Source organism: Cannabis sativa, chromosome 5 (genome assembly GCF_029168945.1).
Source record: "Cannabis sativa cultivar Pink pepper isolate KNU-18-1 chromosome 5, ASM2916894v1, whole genome shotgun sequence".
Lineage (NCBI taxonomy): Eukaryota > Viridiplantae > Streptophyta > Magnoliopsida > Rosales > Cannabaceae > Cannabis > Cannabis sativa.
The window spans coordinates 36,708,929-36,716,974 of record NC_083605.1 but is presented as its reverse complement, the minus strand read 5'-3'; the positions used below and the strand labels follow the sequence as shown (position 1 = coordinate 36,716,974).

Here is an 8,046-nt window from a genome sequence, read left to right as displayed (position 1 = left end):
GTGTTTTCGTTAATTTTTAAAAATGTAGACAATATTTTTTTATATTTTTAACAGTTTGCAGATATCATGAAAAAAAATATTGTCATGTACAGCTGCCCAAATAATACACTTTACTGCACAAATATAATTTTAAATTAATCAAATAAATGTACTTGATTATCATAAGTAGATTTTATTTGTTAAATTAATTATTTACACTATATCTTACCATCTTACATGAAAAATAATAATTTTGTCGACACTATCATATACAAATTATCCACAGAGAAATTAATAATTCAATTATATACAGATCAAGATAGAATGAAAAGTGCAAAATACAAATATTACACTGTTGTCTTGTAAAAGAAAATTAAAACTCAACCATTAAGAGTATCCTTATTTTTCTTTTTTACAACTTTTAGACATGTGTTATCTTTACCTATCAACAATTTAGGGATTAAATTTTAATATCTTTTTTATTTAACTCAAATTTAAATTGTGTATGCTTTATTTTTCGAACATTGATTTTTTGTTTATTTTTGGATTAACTTAAGAACAAATTGCAGTTAGATTATCAAGATTTCTTAAACATTCATATATTGTATTCAGTATTTACTTTTAATTATTAACAATATTATTTACATTAATTGAATACACATATTAATATTCTCAAACAATAATGAATAATATTTTTTCTTTAATTATTTATTGTATTATTTTTTCTACTAGTAGTTACATATATATATCAAGAAAATAAGATTTGAGTTGGGTTGAGTACTTAGTGATACGTAAATAAAAAAATTCAAAAATTAAAGTACTGAAGGGAATGAGTCATTTATTTAGTTGTGTTTCCAATATAAGCAAAGTCCTAAATTTTAATATGTTTATTTAATCATTTTAAAAACACATTTTAAGTTGCTAATTAATATACTAAATAAGATGTAAAATAAGTTTCAATAGTAATTACACTAAAGTGTTATACTACACTGTCAATCTTGATCGTTCCATGTATTCATACTACCACATATAGCCTAGGTGATTCATGATCAAACCAATCCTCATCATCATGCTCATCCTCCTTCGGGTCAACGTGATTCAACACTTGATCATCATTATCAACACTTGTCGATGAAGATGGTGGGTGATGTACTTCAGGATCAGCCTGAGCGGGGAGAGAGGCGGTAACAGGCGTTAAACGATTAAGTACTTTTTCCCATGCTTGAGCGATACGTAGATCAAGCAAAACGTTGTTAGGGATCATTATCCTGTTGTCCAGAGTCAAGGTGATAGAGACATGACGACGGTGACGAGGGCGGTGTACGTGAAGGAGAGTACTGACGAGGGTGAGGGGCAACGAGACCATGTTGACCATTCTGTGGAAGCTTACCGCCATCTTTAACTGGGACATGTTAGGAAGGTTGGGGTTGCTCCAGTACATGTTAACCAAGGGGAAGGGGATCAGTTCGCCTGAAAACATGGAGGTAATGAGTGTGTTGATGGATGGTGAGGTCTCTTGGAATAGGTGATCAATTTGGTATTGGAATTGGTGAGTGGAGTTGTATGAGATGAAGGTGTCGCTATGATCGGTATCTGAATAGTACATTTGGATCACTTTCAACTCCACCCTCATTAATGGTGATGATGGTGGATCATTTTCTTCAAAACCACTATTAAATCTTGGGTAAATAAAAACTTGGGAGAATGGTTGATTATCCATATTTACTATGAGTACGTGTGTGTTATCTCTTAATATAAATTTCTTAATTAGATAGCTGGTACATATATAGGGCAATATTAATTCTAATTTCATTAGGAATATGATTATTCCAATTCTATATTATAATCGGGATACTTTTGATTAAAAAAAAAAGATATTATTTATTTATATAATAAATCTGATGGCTAAAAACATTTAGGGAAATTACCAAACTTTTCCAACCTTTATTTTTCGTTTGAAAAAAAAAAACCTTTATTTTCATAAATATATCTTTATTTTAATTTTTCTTGCTGAATTAGTCTCCTCCTTCCACTGGAACTTGGGTGCCTTCTGCGACTTGGGCTAGAGCAAAAGAATGTTAACCTTTTGGCCTCACTCGATCGACCTCAACATCATGGCCGCCGTGGCCTGTGAACTCCCGTTTGGTTTGAAGAGGCAACATAGCGTTGAGTACTGGATCTGAAATGGCTGACGCATTTTTTGTGCCCTTCTTTTCATCTTTGAGTTTTAATACTCATGGCTCCAAACTGATCGGGTTGATCGTCAATTGCAGGTATTTCCATGGCTGAATTTAATACATGAACAATCTTTGCCCAATTCGAATATATTTGTGAGATCGATATTAGGAATAGAGATTTCTGCTGTGGTTATATGTAGAAACAGCTACACACACTTGCAATATTGAGATTGAAAGAATAGGATTGGCAGTTTCAGTTGATATTTTGGTATAACTTGGTAATTAGGTCTCAAGGAATCAAAATTCTATCAAAATTATTTGATCTGTGATTGAGCCATTTCTTGGATTTACTCAATTTTTGTTTGCCAATCAGCTTTTCCTGCTTTCTATTATAATTTGAAATGACAAACAAATCATAATTATTCATCTTAGGATTGGAAGCATGTGACTCTAACGAATTGCTACATTGATTCTGTATCTCTTTTTTGTTGTGATGTTGTCTCGTCTGTGATTCGAGCAATCGCCATAAATCTTGAGGCTTCAAGTGCAAGTTTATTTATCAAAGTATTTTTTTTTTTTTGGTGTTTTTCTTTTCATGTAGCCTCTAAGAAAATTGAGAATTGAATGAACTTTAATTAGTATATTATTGGTTCTATTTCAGCTATGTAGATATTAAATATATTTAGGCTTCAAATTAGACTAAAAAAGTTATGAAATTTGTGGCTTTTCTCTTGGTACACGATGAAATTTTGGAATAATAAAACATAAAGTTGTAATAAATTATATTATGTGGTTAAAGTAGTCGGAAGATATTGATTCTTGTCATTGTGTTAACTTATTTGATTTTCGATTTTGTCTCAACTTATGGGGTTACTGAGTTGTCATTGCTAGCTAAAATTTTTAGTCATATTGACACACCATTCTTTAGTAGGAGAGGGGTTTATCCTCCATGCACTATATCCTTAGCATGTTCATTAAGTACTGTAATGGTATACTTTTTTCTTCGAGAAATAGACAATGTCTAGGAGTATCGAATGGCTACTTTAGAGTTTTAGTGGCCTATAATGTTTTCTGATGTGTGATTTAAGTCCATGCAAAACCATTGAGAATCATTTAAATGTGTAACCAACTTTGAATTCATCTCTTTCATCCCAATGTGGAAGTAGTAGTGTAGCAACAGGAACTAGAGCTGGGCTTTTTGGAACACATATTTCAGCTCATGGTTTACCACCTCCCCCGGCCTTAATTAGTTGTTCGCAATCTTATGGAGTAGGTAAGAAAGGATATTGTTTCTTTATTTCTTCCTTCTTAGTTGCAGTTTTCCACAATGTCCTCTGTTGTATTTTTTCTTAACTAAATTTGTAGCATCTTCTTCCAACTTCAAGGCCAGGTTTGCTTATTTATGCACAACACCGTAATGTCTTGAATGCACCATCGGCATGATTTATAATACGAGAGTGATTCTGAGTACATATGTCGGGCTCCTGAAACTGAAGCATGTAATAGCCAAAGATAGAATACCAAATTTTATTTTCATTCAATAGTCAATACTTTAATATTTTACCCACCATACTAATACAATAATTTCCCAATATTTTTCCATTCAACTATGCCAGTTTGGATGTACAAATTCCTTCCCCAATTTTTCTAACAAATCATTCCCCTATTTGCAAGTTTTTTTCCATGGTGATGAAACACTTCATCTTGGAGCTCAATAGATTTTCTCAGCAATCCCGAGACTAATTACAATCTCTGCTTTATCACACATTGGCCGATCAACCATCCTCCTAACATGGTCTAAGCAGTTGACTTAAAAAAAAAAAAGAAATCACTTCTCATTCTACGAGTGCCCCTCTCCTTAATCCCTGCACAATTGATAAACAATCAGTAAAAAAAATGATATTAGTATAGCCACATGCATGAGTAAAAATAGGTGCATGAGAGCTTCAGCTTCTAAAGGGCTCAACTCATGGAATTGCACAAGAAAGCCTCCATAACATTCCCCTGTTGAAAATCAGAATAGCTCCCAATCTTAGAAGCAAGTAATCATTCAATTAAAACAAAATTACTATCTCAAAGTAACATCCTGCAGTCTTAACAGTAAGAACAAAAAAACATGTGGGAAAAGTGATGAGGTGAGACCACCAATTTCAAGTCGCTCTACTAATGAAAACATACATGTTTCTAAATCCAAGTCTCTCCATATTCCATCCAAAAACACAAGAAGAGGGAGAGATAAGTTAAGGATATATCATTCCAAAAATAATGCTATGAATATCCCCTATAGTCTATTTCCAAGGAGCACCATAACAAAAGTTGTTAATGGAATGATCTGAGGTAAAATAGCAAAATGTCACTAAACAATTTTGAGAGAACGGGTCGGAGGGCTAAGCTTCGGCAGCTTTGGGATGCTTGCGACGGAGGCTCGACTGGGGCAGCTCGGAACACGGGATACGCTAATTATGGAGGCAAAATAGAGGCTCGATTGTTGTCTCCAGAGCTCTATTTTTTTTTTTTATTTTAACAAAAAGTAAATGCGGTTAGATTTTTATATTAGCGTATATTTAAAAATAAATTAAATTATAAATAAAAAATGAAAAATATGCATAATTAATTACGCATATTTAAATAAAAAATTATGCATATTAAATTTATATAGGTAATTAAGTTTTTTAATTTGGACCGTTTGTATGTATTTTATTTATTTTTTTTAATAGTAAAGTTAATATTGGTAGTGCATATATATTTTCAATAAAATGTAGGGTAATTCAATTTTGGTCCATATAATTTAATATTAGTAACACTTCAAAATGTTACTATTAGTTACTTATAGTGACATTTATGGTTTTAGTGGCATTTGTACCAAGTGTAAGATATGCCCGTGTGACTAAAGGTAAAATGTCACTATATTATTTGTTTAATAACATTTGAAAATGTCACTAAATTCTTTATTTTTTACAATAAATTTAACATTATGTGACATTTATAAAAATGTGAGTAAAATATATATTATTTTTAAATTTGTTATTTCATATATATCCAAAATGTAATACAAGTTTTTTGTTATTTATTAAATATTATTTAAGTATCTCAATGCATAACTTTACATTGGTCATGTCATAATGACATTCTTGATTTTTTTTTTTGAAAGGAAAATAATAATTTTATTAACCAACAATCTCAGTTACAAGACAATGTAACAAATCGGTAGGAACAGACTCCATACCAAAAAGACAACCAGGAAATAATATAGAAGCTCGTGCAAAGTTGTGAGCTACCACATTAGCTGATCGTTTAACAAAGAAAATAGAAACATGCTTTAATTCCGAGGAGAGTCGTTTACACTCATCAATGATTTGTCCAAACAAAGATAACATTTTAGTTGAACTTCGAATTGCTTGAACCACCATGAGACAATCTGTTTCAATGCTAGCTTGCTGCCAGTTTTTCTGCTTAATCCAACTCAAGGCTTCTCGGACCCCGATTGCTTCAGCGATTTCCGGAGTAGCAGCCCCTTGGAAGTGTTCAGTTCGGCCTTCGATTAGGAAACCGTGATGGTCGCGAGCTACCATACCGATCCCGTGGCTGGTTCCATCTTCAAAAAGAGTAGCGTCAACATTGATCTTGATACTATTTTCACTTGGAGCGGACCATTGCTCAACCCCATCACCCGTCTGAAAACCAGACCATGATGACTCAATGAGAGTGCTTTGAGCATTTGTCCATTGATCAAGATAACCTCTAGCTAACACTACAATTCCGTCAGCATTTACCACCTTTTTTTGCCAAACAAAATCATTTCGTGTACTCCAAATCGCCCAACAAAGTGTTGCAATTAGACATCTTTTACTTGAATCGGCACCAGTAAAAACCCGAATGCACCAGTCAAGAAAAAGAGTGATATCGGGGGTGATATTTGTACCAATCCCAACTCGATCCCAAACCGGTTTTATGTGTGAGCAAGTGACCAAGGCATGTAATATAGTCTCTTCTTCCTCTCTACAAATCGGGCAGAGAGAGTTAACATTAACTCTCTTTGTTTGCAGCATACAAAGAGTAGGAAGGCAGTTCTTACCTGCACGCCATAGAGTATTCTTCACTTTTGGAGGGATTTTTAGACGCCACATAGTAGTCCGTAAAGTTGATGCAAAGATCTACATCATTATCCCATCTTCCATTAACTTGTTGGAGGAGCTTGTAGGCACTTTTGACTGAGTATATACCCGAAGCTTCATATGCCCATGTCAATGTATCTTTAGCAGCCGATTGTTGCAAGGGAATTTGCACTATCAATCTTCTATCTCTTTCCTCAAATAAATCTTCTAAAATTTCCATATCCCAACCTGTGTCATTCATCTTCATTAGGCTATGGACTTTAGCATCAATTAAACTAGGATGAGAAGTAGAGACATAAGGATTATCAGAGCAAGGCAGCCATGGTTCGTGAAGAACATTGATTTCGGTTCCATCCCCTACACACCAACGAAGCCCTTTCCTTACAAGTTGTTGAGCTTCCCATACACTACGCCAAACAAAACTAGGATTGTTACCTAGAGAGGCATCAAGATAAGAGTTGTTGGGGTAGTAGCGAGCCTTAAAAATCTTGGCCACGAGAGAGTCGGGTTGCACTAGGAGTCGCCAACCTTGCTTGCCAAGAAGAGACAAGTTAAAGTCACGAAGGTGACGAAAACCCATACCCCCTTGTTTCTTGTGAGTACATAATCGGTCCCAAGAAAGCCAATGGATCCCTTTCCCTGACTTGTTAGAAGATTGCCACCAAAACTTTGTCATTATTTTCTCCATCTCTCGAGTAATGTCGATTGGAATTAGGAACACGCTCATAGCATAGCTTGGTAGAGACTGAGCCACGGTTTTTATTAAAATCTCCTTTCCTGCCCGAGAAAGGAATTTTGTTTCCCAACCTTCAATTCGTTTTCGAACACGCTCTTTTAAGTAACCAAAAACAGCTGTCTTGTTGCGAGATATAGTGCTGGGAAGTCCAAGATATAGACTATTCGTCCCTGCTATAGTCATGCCGAGTCTTTGGCTAATATTGTTACGAGTTGCCAAGGTTGTGTTAGTGCTGAAGAAAATAGAAGACTTAGAATAGTTAACTTTCTGACCTGAAGCCTCTTCAAATTTACTCAACACCTCTTGTACTCTTGTAGTTTCTTCCATAGTTGCCTTACAATAAAGATAACTGTCATCCGCAAATAACATATGCGATATCCGGGGGGCACCATTTGCAACTTTGCAACCATGTAGTAAACCACGTGCTTCGTATCTTCTAAGGATCGCTGAAAGGCCCTCAGCACATAGGATAAAAAGATAGGGGGATAATGGATCTCCCTGTCTAATGCCTCTTGAAGGAATGATGGGGCCAATTTCGTGTTTACCATGAATCACTGTATAGCACGCTGAAGAAACACATTTCACTAGACGCCTGGTCCACCAGTTTTCAAAGCCTAGCTTACGGAGCATGGCTTCAAGGAAATTCCATTCTATTCTGTCGTAGGCTTTGCTCATGTCAAGCTTTAACGCCATGAAACCATCTTTCCCTTTCCGCTTTCTCTTCAAATAATGTAAGACTTCAAAAGAAATAAGCACATTATCTGAAATGAGTCTACCTGGTATGAAGGCGCTTTGATTCTCCGACACCACTCTGTCCATGAAAGGCTTCATGCGATTAACCACAACCTTAGTTATGATTTTATAGGACACATTACACAGAGCTATTGGCCGGAGTTGGGTCATGTTCTCGGGCTTCTTGTTCTTCGGGATTAGGACAATGTTAGCATCAGCGCAGCCCTCTTCAAACTCACCAGTAGCAAGAAAATTGTGAACCATTTGAGTTACATCCTTGCCTACAATTGACCAACTTTTTTGGTAA

The 8,046-nt window shown here is 35.0% G+C and overlaps 1 long non-coding RNA gene across 3 annotated transcripts; it reads left to right on the top strand.

Annotated features, from left to right (window-relative positions):
• The first annotated feature begins 271 nt into the window (after positions 1–271).
• Positions 272–4,895, top strand: LOC133037896 (uncharacterized). 3 transcript variants are annotated; one of them, XR_009687886.1, is made up of 3 exons: positions 1,744–2,252; positions 3,323–3,429; positions 3,542–4,895. It is a non-coding gene; the product is annotated as an uncharacterized LOC133037896 (long non-coding RNA). The 3 variants fall into 3 exon arrangements; XR_009687885.1 differs by having other exon boundaries at positions 272–2,252; positions 3,323–4,895; XR_009687884.1 differs by lacking the exons at positions 3,323–3,429; positions 3,542–4,895 and adding an exon at positions 2,589–2,999 and having other exon boundaries at positions 272–2,252.
• The last annotated feature ends 3,151 nt before the right edge of the window (positions 4,896–8,046 follow it).